Consider the following 23,013-nt stretch of genomic DNA (forward strand, 5'->3'; position numbering starts at 1 on the left):
CCACCCTTTTTCCCCAGGGCTCATTGTGACGTCCCAGGACCCCTCGTTGTCCCCAGGCCCCATCGTGACATCCTGGGGACCCCCCTTGTCTCCAGGGCCCATAGTGGCACTGTGGGGACTCATCACTTGGGCCCATTGTGACATCCTGGAGACCCCCCTTTATCCCCAGGGCCCATTGTGACACCGTGGAGACCCCATTTGTCACTGGGGCCCATTGTGACATCCCAGGACACCCCATTGTCCCCAGGGCCCACTGAGACATCCCGGCGACCACCCTTTGTCCCCAGGGCCCATTATGCACATTCAGGGGACACCCCTTTGTCCCCAAGGCCCATTGTGACATCCTGGGGAGACCCCATTGTCCCCAAGGCCCATTGTGGCACCATGGGGACCCCCTTTGTCCCCAGTGCCCATTGTGACATCTTAGGACCCCACTTTGTCCCCAGGGCCCATTGTGACATCCTGGGGACCACCTGTGTCCCCAGGGCCCATTGTGACATCCCAGGAGCCACCGTTGTCCCCAGGGCCCATTGTGACATCCTGGGGACCCCCTTGTCCCCAGTGTCCATTGTGGCATCCTGGGACCCCCGTTGTCCCCAGGGCCCATTGTGGCACCATGTGGACCCCCTTTTTCCCGAGGGCCCATTATAACGTCCCAGGACCCCCCATTGTCCCCTGGGCCCATTGTGACATCCTGGGGTCCCCCTTTTGTCCCCTGGGCCCATTGTGACACTGTGGGGATCTCCTTTGTCCCCAGGGACCATTGTGACACTGTGGGGACCCCCTTTGTCCCCAGGGCCCATTGTGACATCCTGGGGAATCCCTTTGTCTCCAGGGCCCATTGTGACGTCCCAGGACCCTGCTTTGTCCCCGGGGCCCATTGTGACATCCTGGGGAACCGCTTTGTCCCCAGGACCCATTGTGACGTCCCAGGACCCCCCCCTTGTCCCCAGGGCTCATTGTGATGTCCCAGGATCCCCATTGTCCCCAGAGCCCATTGTGATGTCCTGGGAACCCCCTTTGACCCCAGGGCCCATTGTGACATCCTGGGGACCTCCCTTTCTCCCCAGGGCCCATTGTGACGTTCCAGGAACCCCCATTGTCCTCAGGGCCCATTGTGACATTCAGGGGACCCCCTTTGTCTTCAGGGCCCATTGTGACACCATGGAGACCCCATTTGTCACTCGGGCCCATTGTGACATCCTAGGACCCCCCATTGTCCCCAAGGCCCATTGCGACATCCTGGGGACCCCCCTTTGTCCTCAGGGCCCATTGTGACATTCAGGGCGCTCCTCTTTGTCCCCAGGGCCCATTCTGATACCATGGGGACCACTTTGTCCCCAGGGCCCACTGTGACATCCTGGGGACGCCCTTTGTCCCCAGGGCCCATTTTGACACCATGTGCACCCCCCTTTGTGCCCAGGGCCGATTGTGACATCCTGGGGACCCTCTTTGTCCCCAGGGCCCATTGTGACATCCTGGGGACACCCCATTGTCTCCAGGGCCCATTGTGAACATCCTGGGGACCCCCTTGTCCCCAGGGCCCATCGTGGCACCGTGGGGACCCCCCGTTGTCCCCAGGGCCTATAGTGACACCGTGGGTACCCCCTTTGTCCCCAGTGCCCATTGTGACATCCTGGGGACCCCCCTTGTCCCCAGGGCTTATTGTGACATCCTGGGGACCGCCTTTGTCCCCAGGGCCCATTGTGACATCCCAGGACCCCAAGTTGTCCCCAGGGACCATTGTGACACCGTGGGGACCCCCTTTGTCCTCAGGGCCCGTTGTGAACATCCTGGGGACCCCCTTGTCCACACGACCCATCGTGGCACCGTGGGGACCCCCCGTTGTCCCCAGGGCCTATAGTGACACCTTGGGTACCCCCTTTATCCCATGAGCCCATTGTGACATCCTGGGGACCCCCTTGTCCCCAGGGCCCATTGTGACACCATGGGGATCGCCTTTGTCCCCGTGGCCCATTGTGACATCCCAGGACCCCGCGTTGTCCCCAGGGCCCATTCTGACATCCTGGGGACCCCCCTTGTCCCCAGGGCTTATTGTGACATCCTGGGGACCCCTTTGTCCCAGGGGCACATTGTGGCACCATGGGGACCCCCTTTATCCCCAGGGCCACTTGTGACATCCTGGGGACCCCCCTTGTCCCCAGTGCCCATTATGACATTCTGGGGACCCCCTTTGTCCCAGGGGCACATTGTGGCACCACGGGGACCCCCTTTGTCACCGGGGCCCATTGTGACATCCCAGGACTCCAAGTTGTCCCCAGGGCCCATTGTGACACCATGGGTACCCCCTTTGTCCCATGGGCCCATTGTGACATCCTGGGGACCCCCTTGTCGCCAGGGCCCATCATGGCACGGTGGGGACCCCCCTTTGTCCCCAGTGCCCATTGTGACATCCTGGGGACCCCCCTTGTCCCCATGGCTTATTGTGACACCCTGGGACCGCCTTTGTCCCCAGGGCCCATTGTGATGTCCCAGGACCCCCCATTGTCCCCAGGGACCATTGTGACATCCTGGGGACCCCCTTTGTCCCAAGACCCCATTGTGACATCCTGGGGACCCCGCCTTGTCCCCAAAGCCCATTGTGACATCCTGGGGACCCTCTTTGTCCCCAGGGCCCATTGTGGCACCATGGGGACACCCTTTGTCACTGGGGCCAGTTGTGACATCCCAGGACCCCACTTTGTCCCCAGGGCTTATTGTGATACCATGGGGACCCCCCTTGTCCCCAGGGCCCATTGTGTCATCCTGGTGATCTCCCCTTGTCTCTAGGGCCCATTGTGAGACTGTGGAAGACCCCCTTTGTCCCCAAGTCCCATTGTGACGTCCCAGGACGCCTCGTTGTCCCCAGGACCCATTGTGACTCCATGGGAACCCCCCCTTGTCCCCAGGGCCCATTGTGACATCCTGGGGATCCCCCTTTGTCGCCAGGGCCCACTGTGACACCGTGGGCACCCTCTTTGTCCCATGGGCCCATTGTGACCTTCAAGGGACCCCCCATTGTCCCCAGGGCCCATTGTGACATCCTGGGTACCCCCTTTGTCCCCAAGACCGATTGTGACATCCTAGTACCCCCCGCAGTCCCCAGGGCCCATTGGGACATCCTGGGGATCCCTTTGGCCCCAGGGCCCATTGTGACAGGGCGGGGATCCCCCTTGTCCCCAGGGCCCATTGTGAAACCGTGGGGACCCCCCATTGTCCCCAGGGCCCATTGTGGCACCGTGGAGACCCCCCCTTTGTCTCCAGTGCCCATTGTGACATCCTGGGGACCCCCTTTGTCCCCAGTGCTCATTGTGACAGGGTGGGACCCCCCTTGTACCCAGGGCCCGTTGTGACATCCTGGGGACCCCCTTTGTCCCCAGGGCCTATTGTGACATCCTGGGGAGTCCCCTTTATCCCCAGGGCCCATTGTGACATCCTGGGGACCCCCTTTGTCCCTAGGGTTCATTGTGACATCCCAGGACCCCCATTGTCCCCAGGGCCCATTGTGAACAACCTGGGGACCCCCCTTTTTCCCCGGGCCCATTGTGGCGTCCCAGGATGCTTCGTTGTCCCCTGGGCCCATTGTGACATCCCGGGGACCCCTTTTGTCCCCAGGGTCCATTGTGACATCCTGGGGCCTCCCTTTGTCCCCAGGGCCCATTGTGACATCGCAGGAGCCCCCATTGTCACAAGGGCACATTGTTACATCCTGGGGACCCCCTTGTCCCCAGGGCCCATCGTGGCACCGTGGGGACCCCCCCTTTGTCTCCAGTGCCCATTGTGACATCCTTGGGACCCCCCTTGTCCCCAGGACCCGTTGTGACATCTTGGGGACCCCTATGTCACCAGAGCCCATTGTGATATCCTGGGGAGCCCCCTTTGTCCCCAGGGCCCATTGTGCACATCCTGTGGACCCCTCTTTGTCCCCAGGGCCCATTGTGATATCCTGGGGAGCCCTCTTTTTCCCCAGGGCCTATTGTGACATCCTGGGGACCCCCTTTGTCCCCCGGGCCCATTGTGACATCCTGAAGACCCCCTTTGTCCCCAGGGCCTATTGTGACATCCCAGGACCCCCCATTGTCCCCAGGGCCCATTGTGACACCGTGGAGACCCTCCTTGTCCTCAGGCCCATTATGACATTCAGGGGACTCCTCTTTGTCCCCAGGGCGTATTGTGACATCCTGAGGACCCCCCTTTACTCCAGGGCCCATTGTGACGTCCCAGGACCCCCTATTGTTCCCAGGGCCCATTGTGACATTCTGGGGACCCCAAATGTCCCCAGGGCGCATTGTGACATTCTGGGGACCCCTCTTTGTCCCCAGGGCCCATTGTGGCACCATGGGGAATTCCTTTGTCCCCAGGGCCCATTGTGACATCCCAGAACCCCAATTTGTCCTCAGGGCCCATTGTGACATCCTGGGGACCCCCTTGTCCCCAGGGCCCATTGTGATATCCTGGGGACCCCCTTGTCCCCAGGGCCCATCGTGGCACCATGGACACCCCCTTTGTCCCCAGGGCCCATTGTGACATCCCAGGACCCCACCTTGTCCCCAGGGTCCCTTCTGACAGGGTGGGGACCCCCCTTTCTCCCCAGGGCTCATTGTGACGTCCCAGGACCCCTCGTTGTCCCCAGTGCCCATTGCGACATCCTGGGGACCCCCCTTGTCCCCAGGGCCATTGTGAAATCCGGGGAACCCCCTGGTCTCCAGGGCCCATAGTGGTACCGTGGGGACTCGTCCTGTCACTTGGGTCCATTGTGACACCATGGGGACCCCGCCTTTGTCCCCAGTACCCATTGTGACATCCTGGGGACCCCTTTGTCCCCGGGGCCCATTGTGACATCCTGGGGACCCCCCTTTGTCCCCAAGGCCCATTGTGACACGGTGGGGACCCCACTTCTTTCCAGGACCCATTGTGGCATTCTGGGGACTTCCTTTGTCCCCAGGGCCCATTGTGACATCCTGGAGACCCCCTTTATCCCCAGAGCTCGTTGTCGCACCATGGGGACCCCCTTTGTCACTGGGGCCCATTGTGACATCCCAGGACCCCCCATTGTCCCCAGGGCCCATTGTGACACCGTGGGGACCCCGCCTTTTCCCCAGGGCCCATTGTGACGTCTCAGGACCCCCTTTGTCCCCAGGGCCCACTGTGGCACCATGGGGACCCCCTTTGTCCTCTGGGCCCATTGTGACATTCCAGGACCCCACTTTGTCCCCAGGGCCCATTGTGACAATTAAGGGACCCCCCTTGTCCCCAGGGCCCATTGTGACAATTAAGGGACCCCCTTTGTCCCCAGGGCCCATTTTGACATCCCAGGACCCCACTTTGTCCCCAGTGCTCATTGTGAAATTCTGGGGACCCCCCCTTGTCCTCCCGGCTCATTGTGACAGCCGAGGACCTTACTTTGTCCCCAGGGCCCATTGTGACATCCCATGACCCCCCACCGTCTCCAGTGCCCATTGTGACATCATGGGGACCACCCTTTTTCCCCAGGGCTCATTGTGACGTCCCAGGACCCCTCGTTGTCCCCAGGCCCCATCGTGACATCCTGGGGACCCCCCTTGTCTCCAGGGCCCATAGTGGCACTGTGGGGACTCATCACTTGGGCCCATTGTGACATCCTGGAGACCCCCCTTTATCCCCAGGGCCCATTGTGACACCGTGGAGACCCCATTTGTCACTGGGGCCCATTGTGACATCCCAGGACACCCCATTGTCCCCAGGGCCCACTGAGACATCCCGGCGACCACCCTTTGTCCCCAGGGCCCATTATGCACATTCAGGGGACACCCCTTTGTCCCCAAGGCCCATTGTGGCACCATGGGGACCCCCTTTGTCCCCAGTGCCCATTGTGACATCTTAGGACCCCACTTTGTCCCCAGGGCCCATTGTGACATCCTGGGGACCACCTGTGTCCCCAGGGCCCATTGTGACATCCCAGGAGCCACCGTTGTCCCCAGGGCCCATTGTGACATCCTGGGGACCCCCTTGTCCCCAGTGTCCATTGTGGCATCCTGGGACCCCCGTTGTCCCCAGGGCCCATTGTGGCACCATGTGGACCCCCTTTTTCCCGAGGGCCCATTATAACGTCCCAGGACCCCCCATTGTCCCCTGGGCCCATTGTGACATCCTGGGGTCCCCCTTTTGTCCCCTGGGCCCATTGTGACACTGTGGGGATCTCCTTTGTCCCCAGGGACCATTGTGACACTGTGGGGACCCCCTTTGTCCCCAGGGCCCATTGTGACATCCTGGGGAATCCCTTTGTCTCCAGGGCCCATTGTGACGTCCCAGGACCCTGCTTTGTCCCCGGGGCCCATTGTGACATCCTGGGGAACCGCTTTGTCCCCAGGACCCATTGTGACGTCCCAGGACCCCCCCTTGTCCCTAGGGCTCATTGTGATGTCCCAGGATCCCCATTGTCCCCAGAGCCCATTGTGATGTCCTGGGAACCCCCTTTGACCCCAGGGTCCATTGTGACACCATGGGGACCCCCTCTTGTCCCCAGGGCCCATCGTGGCACCGTGGGGACCCCCTTGTCACTGGGGACCCATTGTGACACTATGGGGACCCCCCTTTGTGCCCAGGGCCCATTGTAACATCCTGGGGACCCCCTTGCCTCCAGGACCCATTGTGACATCCCAGGACCCCACTTACTCCCCAGGGCCCATTGTGGCACCATGAGGACCCCCTTTGTCACTGGTGCCCATTGTGACATCCCAGGACCCCCCATTGTCTGCAGAGCCCATTGTGACACTATAGGGACCCCCCTTGTCACTGAGGACCCATTGTGACACCATGGGCACCTCCCCTTGTCGTCAGAGCCCATCGTGACATCCCAAAACCCCCAATTGTCTCCAGGGCCCATTGTGACATCCTGGGGACCTCCCTTTCTCCCCAGGGCCCATTGTGACGTTCCAGGAACCCCCATTGTCCTCAGGGCCCATTGTGACATTGAGGGGACCCCCTTTGTCTTCAGGTCCCATTGTGACACCATGGAGACCCCATTTGTCACTCAGGCCCATTGTGACATCCTGGGGACCCCCCTTTGTCCTCAGGGCCCATTGTGACATTCAGGGCACCCCTCTTTGTCCCCAGGGCCCATTCTGATACCATGGGGACCACTTTGTCCCCAGGGCCCACTGTGACATCCTGGGGACGCCCTTTGTCCCCAGGGCCCATTTTGACACCATGTGCACCCCCCTTTGTGCCCAGGGCCGATTGTGACATCCTGGGGACCCTCTTTGTCCCCAGGGCCCATTGTGACATCCTGGGGACACCCCATTGTCTCCAGGGCCCATTGTGAACATCCTGGGGACCCCCTTGTCCCCAGGGCCCATCGTGGCACCGTGGGGACCCCCCGTTGTCCCCAGGGCCTATAGTGACACTGTGGGTACCCCCTTTGTCCCCAGTGCCCATTGTGACATCCTGGGGACCCCCCTTGTCCCCAGGGCTTATTGTGACATCCTGGGGACCGCCTTTGTCCCCAGGGCCCATTGTGACATCCCAGGACCCCAAGTTGTCCCCAGGGACCATTGTGACACCGTGGGGACCCCCTTTGTCCTCAGGGCCCGTTGTGAACATCCTGGGGACCCCCTTGTCCACACGACCCATCGTGGCACCGTGGGGACCCCCCGTTGTCCCCAGGGCCTATAGTGACACCGTGGGTACCCCCTTTATCCCATGAGCCCATTGTGACATCCTGGGGACCCCCTTGTCCCCAGGGCCCATTGTGACACCATGGGGATCGCCTTTGTCCCCGTGGCCCATTGTGACATCCCAGGACCCCGCGTTGTCCCCAGGGCCCACTGTGACATCCTGGGGACGCCCTTTGTCCCCAGGGCCCATTTTGACACCATGTGCACCCCCCTTTGTGCCCAGGGCCGATTGTGACATCCTGGGGACCCTCTTTGTCCCCAGGGCCCATTGTGACATTCAGGGGGACTCCTCTTTGTCCCCAGGGCCTATTGTGTCATCCTGGGGATCTCCCCTTGTCTCTAGGGCCCATTGTGAGACTGTGGAAGACCCCCTTTGTCCCCAAGTCCCATTGTGACGTCCCAGGACGCCTCGTTGTCCCCAGGACCCATTGTGACTCCATGGGAACCCCCCCTTGTCCCCAGGGCCCATTGTGACATACTGGGACCCCCCTTTGTCCCCAGTGCCCATTGTGAAATCCTGGGGACCCACTTTGTCCCCAGGGCCCATTGTGGCACCATGGGGAGCGCCTTTGTCACTGGGGACCATTGTGACATTCCAGGATTTTACTTTGTCCCCGGGGCCCATTGTGACATCCTGGGGATCCCCCTTTGTCGCCAGGGCCCACTGTGACACCGTGGGCACCCTCTTTGTCCCATGGGCCCATTGTGACCTTCAAGGGACCCCCCATTGTCCCCAGGGCCCATTGTGACATCCTGGGTACCCCCTTTGTCCCCAAGACCCATTGTGACATCCTAGTACCCCCCGCAGTCCCCAGGGCCCATTGTGACACCATGGGGATCGCCTTTGTCCCCGTGGCCCATTGTGACATTCCAGGACCCTGCGTTGTCCCCAGGGCCCATTCTGACATCCTGGGGACCCCCCTTCTCCCCAGGGCTTATTGTGACATCCTGGGGACCCTTTTGTCCCAGGGGCACATTGTGGCACCATGGGGACCCCCTTTATCCCCAGGGCCACTTGTGACATCCTGGGGACCCCCCTTGTCCCCAGTGCCCATTGTGACACCATGGGTACCCCCTTTGTCCCATGGGCCCATTGTGACATCTTGGGGACCCCCTTGTCGCCAGGGCCCATCATGGCACCGTGGGGACCCCCCTTTGTCCCCAGTGCCCATTGTGACATCCTGGGGACCCCCCTTGTCCCCATGGCTTATTGTGACACCCTGGGACCGCCTTTGTCCCCAGGGCCCATTGTGACGTCCCAGGACCCCCCATTGTCCCCAGGGACCATTGTGACATCCTGGGGACCCCCTTTGTCCCAAGACCCCATTGTGACATCCTGGGGACCCCGCCTTGTCCCCAAAGCCCATTGTGACATCCTGGGGACCCTCTTTGTCCCCAGGGCCCATTGTGGCACCATGGGGACACCCTTTGTCACTGGGGCCAGTTGTGACATCCCAGGACCCCACTTTGTCCCCAGGGCTTATTGTGATACCATGGGGACCCCCCTTGTCCCCAGGGCCCATTGTGACATTCAGGGGGACTCCTCTTTGTCCCCAGGGCCTATTGTGTCATCCTGGGGATCTCCCCTTGTCTCTAGGGCCCATTGTGAGACTGTGGAAGACCCCCTTTGTCCCCAAGTCCCATTGTGACGTCCCAGGACGCCTCGTTGTCCCCAGGACCCATTGTGACTCCATGGGAACCCCCCCTTGTCCCCAGGGCCCATTGTGACATCCTGGGACCCCCTTTGTCCCCAGTGCTCATTGTGAAATCCTGGGGACCCACTTTGTCCCCAGGGCCCATTGTGGCACCATGGGGAGCGCCTTTGTCACTGGGGACCATTGTGACATTCCAGGATTTTACTTTGTCCCCGGGGCCCATTGTGACATCCTGAGGATCCCCCTTTGTCGCCAGGGCCCACTGTGACACCGTGGGCACCCTCTTTGTCCCATGGGCCCATTGTGACCTTCAAGGGACCCCCCATTGTCCCCAGGGCCCATTGTGACATCCTGGGTACCCCCTTTGTCCCCAAGACCCATTGTGACATCCTAGTACCCCCCGCAGTCCCCAGGGCCCATTGTGACATCCTGGGGATCCCTTTGGCCCCAGGGCCCATTGTGACAGGGCGGGGATCCCCCTTGTCCCCAGGGCCCATTGTGAAACCGTGGGGACCCTCTTGTCCCCAGGGCCCATTGTGGCGCCGTGGAGACCCCCCCTTTGTCTCCAGTGCCCATTGTGACATCCTGGGGACCCCCTTTGTCCCCAGTGCTCATTGTGACAGGGTGGGACCCCCCTTGTACCCAGGGCCCGTTGTGACATCCTGGGGACCCCCTTTGTCCCCAGGGCCTATTGTGACATCCTGGGGAGTACCCTTTATCCCCAGGGCCCATTGTGACATCCTGGGGACCCTCTTTGTCCCTAGGGTTCATTGTGACATCCCAGGACCCCCATTGTCCCCAGGGCCCATTGTGAACAACCTGGGGACCCCCCTTTTTCCCCGGGCCCATTGTGGCGTCCCAGGATGCTTCGTTGTCCCCTGGGCCCATTGTGACATCCCGGGGACCCCTTTTGTCCCCAGGGTCCATTGTGACATCCTGGGGCCTCCCTTTGTCCCCAGGGCCCATTGTGACATCGCAGGAGCCCCCATTGTCCCAAGGGCACATTGTTACATCCTGGGGACCCCCTTGTCCCCAGGGCCCATCGTGGCACCGTGGGGACTCCCCCTTTGTCTCCAGTTCCCATTGTGACACTCTTGGGACCCCCCTTGTCCCCAGGACCCGTTGTGACATCTTGGGGACCCCTATGTCACCAGAGCCCATTGTGATATCCTGGGGAGCCCCCTTTGTCCCCAGGGCCCATTGTGCACATCCTGTGGACCCCTCTTTGTCCCCAAGGCCCATTGTGATATCCTGGGGAGCCCTCTTTTTCCCCAGGGCCTATTGTGACATCCTGGGGACCCCCTTTGTCCCCTGGGCCCATTGTGACATCCTGAAGACCCCCTTTGTCCCCAGGGCCTATTGTGACATGCCAGGACCCCCCCTTTTCTCCAGGGCCCATTGTGACGTCCCAGGACCCCCTATTGTCCCCAGAGCCCATTGTGACATCCCAGGACCCCCCATTGTCCCCAGGCCCCATTATACACATCCTGGGGTCCCCCTTTATCCCCAGGGCCATTGTGACACCATGGAGACCCCCTTTGTCCCCAGGGCCCATTGTGACGTCCCAGGATGCCCCATTGTCCCCTGGGCCCATTGTGAAATCATGGGGACCCCCTTTGTCCCCAGGGCCTATTGTGACATCCCAGGACCCCCCATTGTCCCCAGGGCCCATTGTGACACCGTGGAGACCCTCCTTGTCCTCAGGGCCCATTATGACATTCAGGGGACTCCTCTTTGTCCCCAGGGACTATTGTGACATCCTGGGGACGCCCCTTTACTCCAGGGCCCATTGTGACACCGTGGAGACCCCATTTGTCACTGGGGCCCATTGTGACATCCCAGGACACCCCATTGTCCCCAGGGCCCACTGAGACATCCCGGCGACCACCCTTTGTCTTCAGGGCCTATTATGCACATTCAGGGGACACCCCTTTGTCCCCAAAGCCCATTGTGACATCCTGGGGAGACCCCATTGTCCCCAAGGCCCATTGTGGCACCATGGGGACCCCCTTTGTCCCCAGTGCCCATTGTGACATCTTAGGACCCCACTTTGTCCCCAGGGCCCATTGTGACATCCTGGGGACCCCCTTGTCCCCAGTGTCCATTGTGGCATCCTGGGACCCCCGTTGTCCCCAGGGCCCATTGTGGCACCATGTGGACCCCCTTTTTCCCGAGGGCCCATTATAACGTCCCAGGACCCCCCATTGTCCCCTGGGCCCATTGTGACATCCTGGGGTCCCCCTTTTGTCCCCTGGGCCCATTGTGACACTGTGGGGATCTCCTTTGTCCCCAGGTACCATTGTGACACTGTGGGGACCCCCTTTGTCCCCAGGGCCCATTGTGACATCCTGGGGAATCCCTTTGTCTCCAGGGCCCATTGTGACGTCCCAGGACCCTGCTTTGTCCCCGGGGCCCATTGTGACATCCTGGGGAACCGCTTTGTCCCCAGGACCCATTGTGACGTCCCAGGACCCCCCCCTTGTCCCCAGGGCTCATTGTGATGTCCCAGGATCCCCATTGTCCCCAGAGCCCATTGTGATGTCCTGGGAACCCCCTTTGACCCCAGGGTCCATTGTGACACCATGGGGACCCCCTCTTGTCCCCAGGGACCATCGTGGCACCGTGGGGACCCCCTTGTCACTGGGGACCCATTGTGACACTATGGGGACCCCCCTTTGTGCCCAGGGCCCATTGTAACATCCTGGGGACCCCCTTGCCTCCAGGGCCCCTTGTGACATCAAAGGATCACCCTTTGTCCCCAGGACCCATTGTGACATCCCAGGACCCCACTTACTCCCCAGGGCCCATTGTGGCACCATGAGGACCCCCTTTGTCACTGGTGCCCATTGTGACATCCCAGGACCCCCCATTGTCTGCAGAGCCCATTGTGACACTATAGGGACCCCCCTTGTCACTGAGGACCCATTGTGACACCATGGGCACATCCCCTTGTCGTCAGAGCCCATCGTGACATCCCAAAACCCCCAATTGTCTCCAGGGCCCATTGTGACATCCTGGGGACCTCCCTTTCTCCCCAGGGCCCATTGTGACGTTCCAGGAACCCCCATTGTCCTCAGGGCCCATTGTGACATTCAGGGGACCCCCTTTGTCTTCAGGTCCCATTGTGACACCATGGAGACCCCATTTGTCACTCGGGCGCATTGTGACATCCTAGGACCCCCCATTGTCCCCAAGGCCCATTGCGACATCCTGGGGACCCCCCTTTGTCCTCAGGGCCCATTGTGACATTCAGGGCACCCCTCTTTGTCCCCAGGGCCCATTCTGATACCATGGGGACCACTTTGTCCCCAGGGCCCACTGTGACATCCTGGGGACGCCCTTTGTCCCCAGGGCCCATTTTGACACCATGTGCACCCCCCTTTGTGCCCAGGGCCGATTGTGACATCCTGGGGACCCTCTTTGTCCCCAGGGCCCATTGTGACATCCTGGGGACACCCCATTGTCTCCAGGGCCCATTGTGAACATCCTGGGGACCCCCTTGTCCCCAGGGCCCATCGTGGCACCGTGGGGACCCCCCGTTGTCCCCAGGGCCTATAGTGACACCGTGGGTACCCCCTTTGTCCCCAGTGCCCATTGTGACATCCTGGGGACCCCCCTTGTCCCCAGGGCTTATTGTGACATCCTGGGGACCGCCTTTGTCCCCAGGGCCCATTGTGACATCCCAGGACCCCAAGTTGTCCCCAGGGACCATTGTGACACCGTGGGGACCCCCTTTGTCCTCAGGGCCCGTTGTGAACATCCTGGGGACCCCCTTGTCCACACGACCCATCGTGGCACCGTGGGGACCCCCCATTGTCCCCAGGACCTATAGTGACACCGTGGGTACCCCCTTTATCCCATGAGCCCATTGTGACATCCTGGGGACCCCCTTGTCCCCAGGGCCCATTGTGACACCATGGGGATCGCCTTTGTCCCCGTGGCCCATTGTGACATCCCAGGACCCCGCGTTGTCCCCAGGGCCCATTCTGACATCCTGGGGACCCCCCTTGTCCCCATGGCTTATTGTGACACCCTGGGACCGCCTTTGTCCCCAGGGCCCACTGTGATGTCCCAGGAACCCCCATTGTCCCCAGGGACCATTGTGACATCCTGGGGACCCCCTTTGTCCCAAGACCCCATTGTGACATCCTGGGGACCCCGCCTTGTCCCCAAAGCCCATTGTGACATCCTGGGGACCCTCTTTGTCCCCAGGGCCCATTGTGGCACCATGGGGACACCCTTTGTCACTGGGGCCAGTTGTGACATCCCAGGACCCCACTTTGTCCCCAGGGCTTATTGTGATACCATGGGGACCCCCCTTGTCCCCAGGGCCCATTGTGACATTCAGGGGGACTCCTCTTTGTCCCCAGGGCCTATTGTGTCATCCTGGGGATCTCCCCTTGTCTCTAGGGCCCATTGTGAGACTGTGGAAGACCCCCTTTGTCCCCAAGTCCCATTGTGACGTCCCAGGACGCCTCGTTGTCCCCAGGACCCATTGTGACTCCATGGGAACCCCCCCTTGTCCCCAGGGCCCATTGTGACATCCTGGGACCCCCCTTTGTCCCCAGTGCTCATTGTGAAATCCTGGGGACCCACTTTGTCCCCAGGGCCCATTGTGGCACCATGGGGAGCGCCTTTGTCACTGGGGACCATTGTGACATTCCAGGATTTTACTTTGTCCCCGGGGCCCATTGTGACATCCTGGGGACCCCCTTTGTCCCTAGGGTTCATTGTGACATCCCAGGACCCCCATTGTCCCCAGGGCCCATTGTGAACAACCTGGGGACCCCCCTTTTTCCCCGGGCCCATTGTGGCGTCCCAGGATGCTTCGTTGTCCCCTGGGCCCATTGTGACATCCCGGGGACCCCTTTTGTCCCCAGGGTCCATTGTGACATCCTGGGGCCTCCCTTTGTCCCCAGGGCCCATTGTGACATCGCAGGAGCCCCCATTGTCCCAAGGGCACATTGTTACATCCTGGGGACCCCCTTGTCCCCAGGGCCCATCGTGGCACCGTGGGGACCCCCCCTTTGTCTCCAGTGCCCATTGTGACATCCTTGGGACCCCCCTTGTCCCCAGGACCCGTTGTGACATCTTGGGGACCCCTATGTCACCAGAGCCCATTGTGATATCCTGGGGAGCCCCCTTTGTCCCCAGGGCCCATTGTGCACATCCTGTGTACCCCTCTTTGTCCCCAGGGCCCATTGTGATATCCTGGGGAGCCCTCTTTTTCCCCAGGGCCTATTGTGACATCCTGGGGACCCCCTTTGTCCCCAGGGCCTATTGTGACATGCCAGGACCCCCCCTTTTCTCCAGGGCCCATTGTGACGTCCCAGGACCCCCTATTGTCCCCAGAGCCCATTGTGACATCCCAGGACCCCCCATTGTCCCCAGGCCCCATTATACACATCCTGGGGTCCCCCTTTATCCCCAGGGCCGTTGTGACACCATGGGGACCCCCTTTGTCCCCAGGGCCCATTGTGACGTCCCAGGATGCCCCATTGTCCCCTGGGCCCATTGTGAAATCATGGGGACCCCCTTTGTCCCCAGGGCCTATTGTGACATCCCAGGACCCCCCATTGTCCCCAGGGCCCATTGTGACACCGTGGAGACCCTCCTTGTCCTCAGGGCCCATTATGACATTCAGGGGACTCCTCTTTGTCCCCAGGGCCTATTGTGACATCCTGGGGACCCCCCTTTACTCCAGGGCCCATTGTGACGTCCCAGGACCCCCTATTGTTCCCACGGCCCATTGTGACATTCTGAGGACCCCAAATGTCCCCAGGGCCCATTGTGACATTCTGGGGACCCCTCTTTGTCCCCAGGGCCCATTGTGGCACCATGGACACCCCCTTTGTCCCCAGGGCCCATTGTGACATCCCAGAACCCCAATTTGTCCTCAGGGCCCATTGTGACATCCTGGGGACCCCCTTGTCCCCAGGGCCCATCGTGGCACCGAGGGACCCCCCCCCCCTAGTCCCCAGGGCCCATTGTGAAATCCGGGGAACCCCCTGGTCTCCAGGGCCCATAGTGGTACCGTGGGGACTCGTCCTGTCACTTGGGTCCATTGTGACACCATGGGGACCCCGCCTTTGTCCCCAGTACCCATTGTGACATCCTGGGGACCCCTTTGTCCCCGGGGCCCATTGTGACATCCTGGGGACCCCCCTTTGTCCCCAAGGCCCATTGTGACACGGTGGGGACCCCACTTCTTTCCAGGACCCATTGTGGCATTCTGGGGACTTCCTTTGTCCCCAGGGCCCATTGTGACATCCTGGAGACCCCCTTTATCCCCAGAGCTCGTTGTCGCACCATGGGGACCCCCTTTGTCACTGGGGCCCATTGTGACATCCCAGGACCCCCCATTGTCCCCAGGGCCCATTGTGACACCGTGGGGACCCCGCCTTTTCCCCAGGGCCCATTGTGACGTCTCAGGACCCCCTTTGTCCCCAGGGCCCACTGTGGCACCATGGGGACCCCCTTTGTCCTCTGGGCCCATTGTGACATTCCAGGACCCCACTTTGTCCCCAGGGCCCATTGTGACAATTAAGGGACCCCCCTTGTCCCCAGGGCCCATTGTGACAATTAAGGGACCCCCTTTGTCCCCAGGGCCCATTTTGACATCCCAGGACCCCACTTTGTCCCCAGTGCTCATTGTGAAATTCTGGGAACCCCCCTTGTCCCCAGGGCCCATTGTGACATCCCAGGACCCCCCACTGTCTCCAGTGCCCATTGTGACATCATGGGGACCACCCTTTTTCCCCAGGGCTCATTGTGACGTCCCAGGACCCCTCGTTGTCCCCAGGCCCCATCGTGACATCCTGGGGACCCCCCTTGTCCCCAGGGCCCATTGTGACATCCGTGGGACCCCCTTGTCTCCAGGGCCCATAGTGGCACTGTGGGGACTCATCACTTGGGCCCATTGTGACATCCTGGAGAACCGCCTTTATCCCCAGGGCCCATTGTGACACCGTGGAGACCCCATTTGTCACTGGGGCCCATTGTGACATCCCAGGACACCCCATTGTCCCCAGGGCCCACTGAGACATCCTGGCGACCACCCTTTGTCCCCAGGGCCCATTATGCACATTCAGGGGACACCCCTTTGTCCCCAAGGCCCATTGTGACATCCTGGGGAGACCCCATTGTCCTCAAGGCCCATTGTGACACCATGGGGACCCCCTTTGTCCCCAGTGCCCATTGTGACATCTTAGGACCCCACTTTGTCCCCAGGGCCCATTGTGACATCCTGGGGACCACCTGTGTCCCCAGGGCCCATTGTGACATCCCAGGACCCCACTTTGTCCCCAGGGCTTATTGTGACACCATGGGGATCTCCCTTGTCCCCAGGGCCCATTGTGACATCCTCGGCACCCCCTTGTCCCCAGGGCCCATTGTGACATTCAAGGGACGCCTCTTTGTCCCCAGGGCCCATTGTGACATCCTGGGGATCCCTCCTTGTCCCCAGGGCCCATTGTGACGTCCCAGGACCCCCCATTGTCCCCAGGGCCCATTGTGACATTCAGGGGCCCCCGTTTGTCACTGGGGCCCATTGTGACATCCCAGGACCCCACATTGTCCCCAGGGCCCATTGTGACTTTCAGGGGACCCCACTTGTCCCCAGGACCCATTGTGATACTGTAGGGACCCCCCCTTGTGCCCAGTGCCCATTGTGACACCGTGGGTACCACCCTTGTCCGCAGGGCCCATTGTGACATCCTGGGGACACCCCCTTGTCCCCAGGGCCCATTGTGACATCCTGTGAATCCCCCCTTGTCCCCAGGGCTCATTGTGACATCCTGGGAATCCCTCCTTATCCCCAGGGCCCATTGTGACATCCAGGGGACCCCCCCTTGTCCCCAGGGCCCATTGTGACGTCCCAGGACCCGCCATTGTCCCCAGGGCCCACTGTGACATCCTGGGGACACCCCCTTTGTCCCCAGTGCCCATTGTGACATCCTGCGGACCCCCCTTTGTCCCCAGGGCCCATTTTGACATTCAGGGGACCCACCATTGTCCTCAGGGCCCACTGTGAGGTCCCAGGACCCCCCATTGTCCCCAGGGCCCATTGTGACATCCTCGGCACCCCCTTGTCCCCAGGGCCCATTGTGACATTCAGGGGACCCCACATTGTCCCCAGGGCCCATTGTGACATCCTGGGGAACCCACTTGTCCCCAGGACCCATTGTGACACTATGGGGACCCCCCCTTGTGCCCAGGGCCCATTGTGACACCGTGGGTACCACCCTTGTCCGCAGGGCCCATTGTGACATCCTGGGGACACCCCCTTGTCCCCAGGGCCCATTGTGACATCCTGGGGACCCCCCTTGTCCCCAGGGCCCATTCTGATACCGTGGGGACCCCCTTTGTCCCCAGGGCCCATTGTGACATCCTGGGGACCCTCCTTGTCCCCAGAGTCCATTGTGACATCCAGGGGACCCCCTTTGTCCCCAGGGCCCATTGTGGCACCATAGGGACCCCTTTTGTCACTGGGGCCCATTGTGACATCCCAGGACCCCCCCTGGTTTCCAGGCCCCATTGTGACATCCTGGGGACCCCATTTGTCCCAAGACTTCATTGTGACATCCTGGGGACCCCACATTGTCCCCAGGGCCCATTGTGACATCCCAGGACCCCCCATTGTCCCCAGGGCCCATTGTGACATCCTCGGGACCCCCTTGTCCCCAAGGCCCATTGTGACATCCTGGGGACCCCCTTGTCCCCAGGGCCCACTGTGGCACCATGGGGACCCCCTTTGTCCTCTGGGCCCATTGTGACATTCCAGGACCCCACTTTGTCCCCAGGGCCCATTGTGACAATTAAGGGACCCCCCTTGTCCCCAGGGCCCATTGTGACAATTAAGGGACCCCCTTTGTCCCCAGGGCCCATTTTGACATCCCAGGACCCCACTTTGTCCCCAGTGCTCATTGTGAAATTCTGGGAACCCCCCTTGTCCTCAGGGCTCATTGTGACAGCCGAGGACCTTACTTTGTCCCCAGGGCCCATTGTGACATCCCAGGACCCCCCACTGTCTCCAGTGCCCATTGTGACATCATGGGGACCACCCTTTTTCCCCAGGGCTCATTGTGACGTCCCAGGACCCCTCGTTGTCCCCAGGCCCCATCGTGACATCCTGGGGACCCCCCTTGTCCCCAGGGCCCATTGTGACATCCGTGGGACCCCCTTGTCTCCAGGGCCCATAGTGGCACTGTGGGGACTCATCACTTGGGCCCATTGTGACATCCTGGAGAACCCCCTTTATCCCCAGGGCCCATTGTGAGACCGTGGAGACCCCATTTGTCACTGGGGCCCATTGTGACATCCCAGGACACCCCATTGTCCCCAGGGCCCACTGAGACATCCTGGCGACCACCCTTTGTCCCCAGGGCCCATTATGCACATTCAGGGGACACCCCTTTGTCCCCAAGGCCCATTGTGACATCCTGGGGAGACCCCATTGTCCTCAAGGCCCATTGTGACACCATGGGGACCCCCTTTGTCCCCAGTGCCCATTGTGACATCTTAGGACCCCACTTTGTCCCCAGGGCCCATTGTGACATCCTGGGGACCACCTGTGTCCCCAGGGCCCATTGTGACATCCCAGGACCCCACTTTGTCCCCAGGGCTTATTGTGACACCATGGGGATCTCCCTTGTCCCCAGGGCCCATTGTGACATCCTCGGCACCCCCTTGTCCCCAGGGCCCATTGTGACATTCAAGGGACGCCTCTTTGTCCCCAGGGCCCATTGTGACATCCTGGGGATCCCTCCTTGTCCCCAGGGCCCATTGTGACGTCCCAGGACCCCCCATTGTCCCCAGGGCCCATTGTGACATTCAGGGGCCCCCGTTTGTCACTGGGGCCCATTGTGACATCCCAGGACCCCACATTGTCCCCAGGGCCCATTGTGACTTTCAGGGGACCCCACTTGTCCCCAGGACCCATTGTGATACTGTAGGGACCCCCCCTTGTGCCCAGTGCCCATTGTGACACCGTGGGTACCACCCTTGTCCGCAGGGCCCATTGTGACATCCTGGGGACACCCCCTTGTCCCCAGGGCCCATTGTGACATCCTGTGAATCCCCCCTTGTCCCCAGGGCTCATTGTGACATCCTGGGAATCCCTCCTTATCCCCAGGGCCCATTGTGACATCCAGGGGACCCCCCCTTGTCCCCAGGGCCCATTGTGACGTCCCAGGACCCGCCATTGTCCCCAGGGCCCACTGTGACATCCTGGGGACACCCCCTTTGTCCCCAGTGCCCATTGTGACATCCTGCGGACCCCCCTTTGTCCCCAGGGCCCATTTTGACATTCAGGGGACCCACCATTGTCCTCAGGGCCCACTGTGAGGTCCCAGGACCCCCCATTGTCCCCAGGGCCCATTGTGACATCCTCGGCACCCCCTTGTCCCCAGGGCCCATTGTGACATTCAGGGGACCCCACATTGTCCCCAGGGCCCATTGTGACATCCTGGGGAACCCACTTGTCCCCAGGACCCATTGTGACACTATGGGGACCCCCCCTTGTGCCCAGGGCCCATTGTGACACCGTGGGTACCACCCTTGTCCGCAGGGCCCATTGTGACATCCTGGGGACACCCCCTTGTCCCCAGGGCCCATTGTGACATCCTGGGGACCCCCCTTGTCCCCAGGGCCCATTCTGATACCGTGGGGACCCCCTTTGTCCCCAGGGCCCATTGTGACATCCTGGGGACCCTCCTTGTCCCCAGAGTCCATTGTGACATCCAGGGGACCCCCTTTGTCCCCAGGGCCCATTGTGGCACCATAGGGACCCCTTTTGTCACTGGGGCCCATTGTGACATCCCAGGACCCCCCCTGGTTTCCAGGCCCCATTGTGACATCCTGGGGACCCCATTTGTCCCAAGACTTCATTGTGACATCCTGGGGACCCCACATTGTCCCCAGGGCCCATTGTGACATCCCAGGACCCCCCATTGTCCCCAGGGCCCATTGTGACATCCTCGGGACCCCCTTGTCCCCAAGGCCCATTGTGACATCCTGGGGACCCCCTTGTCCCCAGGGCCCACTGTGGCACCATGGGGACCCCCTTTGTCCTCTGGGCCCATTGTGACATTCCAGGACCCCACTTTGTCCCCAGGGCCCATTGTGACAATTAAGGGACCCCCCTTGTCCCCAGGGCCCATTGTGACAATTAAGGGACCCCCTTTGTCCCCAGGGCCCATTTTGACATCCCAGGACCCCACTTTGTCCCCAGTGCTCATTGTGAAATTCTGGGAACCCCCCTTGTCCTCAGGGCTCATTGTGACAGCCGAGGACCTTACTTTGTCCCCAGGGCCCATTGTGACATCCCAGGACCCCCCACTGTCTCCAGTGCCCATTGTGACATCATGGGGACCACCCTTTTTCCCCAGGGCTCATTGTGACGTCCCAGGACCCCTCGTTGTCCCCAGGCCCCATCGTGACATCCTGGGGACCCCCCTTGTCCCCAGGGCCCATTGTGACATCCGTGGGACCCCCTTGTCTCCAGGGCCCATAGTGGCACTGTGGGGACTCATCACTTGGGCCCATTGTGACATCCTGGAGAACCCCCTTTATCCCCAGGGCCCATTGTGAGACCGTGGAGACCCCATTTGTCACTGGGGCCCATTGTGACATCCCAGGACACCCCATTGTCCCCAGGGCCCACTGAGACATCCTGGCGACCACCCTTTGTCCCCAGGGCCCATTATGCACATTCAGGGGACACCCCTTTGTCCCCAAGGCCCATTGTGACATCCTGGGGAGACCCCATTGTCCTCAAGGCCCATTGTGACACCATGGGGACCCCCTTTGTCCCCAGTGCCCATTGTGACATCTTAGGACCCCACTTTGTCCCCAGGGCCCATTGTGACATCCTGGGGACCACCTGTGTCCCCAGGGCCCATTGTGACATCCCAGGACCCCACTTTGTCCCCAGGGCTTATTGTGACACCATGGGGATCTCCCTTGTCCCCAGGGCCCATTGTGACATCCTCGGCACCCCCTTGTCCCCAGGGCCCATTGTGACATTCAGGGGACGCCTCTTTGTCCCCAGGGCCCATTGTGACATCCTGGGGATCCCTCCTTGTCCCCAGGGCCCATTGTGACGTCCCAGGACCCCCCATTGTCCCCAGGGCCCATTGTGACATTCAGGGGCCCCCGTTTGTCACTGGGGCCCATTGTGACATCCCAGGACCCCACATTGTCCCCAGGGCCCATTGTGACTTTCAGGGGACCCCACTTGTCCCCAGGACCCATTGTGATACTATAGGGACCCCCCCTTGTGCCCAGTGCCCATTGTGACACCGTGGGTACCACCCTTGTCCGCAGGGCCCATTGTGACATCCTGGGGACACCCCCTTGTCCCCAGGGCCCATTGTGACATCCTGGGAATCCCCCCTTGTCCCCAGGGCCCATTGTGACATCCTGGGAATCCCTCCTTATCCCCAGGGCCCATTGTGACATCCAGGGGACCCCCCCTTGTCCCCAGGGCCCATTGTGACGTCCCAGGACCCGTAATTGTCCCCAGGGCCCACTGTGACATCCTGGGGACACCCCCTTTGTCCCCAGTGCCCATTGTGACATCTTAGGACCCCACTTTGTCCCCAGGGCCCATTGTGACATCCTGGGGACCACCTGTGTCCCCAGGGCCCATTGTGACATCCCAGGACCCCACTTTGTCCCCAGGGCTTATTGTGACACCATGGGGATCTCCCTTGTCCCCAGGGCCCATTGTGACATCCTCGGCACCCCCTTGTCCCCAGGGCCCATTGTGACATTCAAGGGACGCCTCTTTGTCCCCAGGGCCCATTGTGACATCCTGGGGATCCCTCCTTGTCCCCAGGGCCCATTGTGACGTCCCAGGACCCCCCATTGTCCCCAGGGCCCATTGTGACATTCAGGGGCCCCCGTTTGTCACTGGGGCCCATTGTGACATCCCAGGACCCCACATTGTCCCCAGGGCCCATTGTGACTTTCAGGGGACCCCACTTGTCCCCAGGACCCATTGTGATACTGTAGGGACCCCCCCTTGTGCCCAGTGCCCATTGTGACACCGTGGGTACCACCCTTGTCCGCAGGGCCCATTGTGACATCCTGGGGACACCCCCTTGTCCCCAGGGCCCATTGTGACATCCTGTGAATCCCCCCTTGTCCCCAGGGCTCATTGTGACATCCTGGGAATCCCTCCTTATCCCCAGGGCCCATTGTGACATCCAGGGGACCCCCCCTTGTCCCCAGGGCCCATTGTGACGTCCCAGGACCCGCCATTGTCCCCAGGGCCCACTGTGACATCCTGGGGACACCCCCTTTGTCCCCAGTGCCCATTGTGACATCCTGCGGACCCCCCTTTGTCCCCAGGGCCCATTTTGACATTCAGGGGACCCACCATTGTCCTCAGGGCCCACTGTGAGGTCCCAGGACCCCCCATTGTCCCCAGGGCCCATTGTGACATCCTCGGCACCCCCTTGTCCCCAGGGCCCATTGTGACATTCAGGGGACCCCACATTGTCCCCAGGGCCCATTGTGACATCCTGGGGAACCCACTTGTCCCCAGGACCCATTGTGACACTATGGGGACCCCCCCTTGTGCCCAGGGCCCATTGTGACACCGTGGGTACCACCCTTGTCCGCAGGGCCCATTGTGACATCCTGGGGACACCCCCTTGTCCCCAGGGCCCATTGTGACATCCTGGGGACCCCCCTTGTCC

The sequence above is a fragment of the Patagioenas fasciata genome, chromosome 16 (assembly GCF_037038585.1).
Source record: "Patagioenas fasciata isolate bPatFas1 chromosome 16, bPatFas1.hap1, whole genome shotgun sequence".
NCBI lineage: Eukaryota > Metazoa > Chordata > Aves > Columbiformes > Columbidae > Patagioenas > Patagioenas fasciata.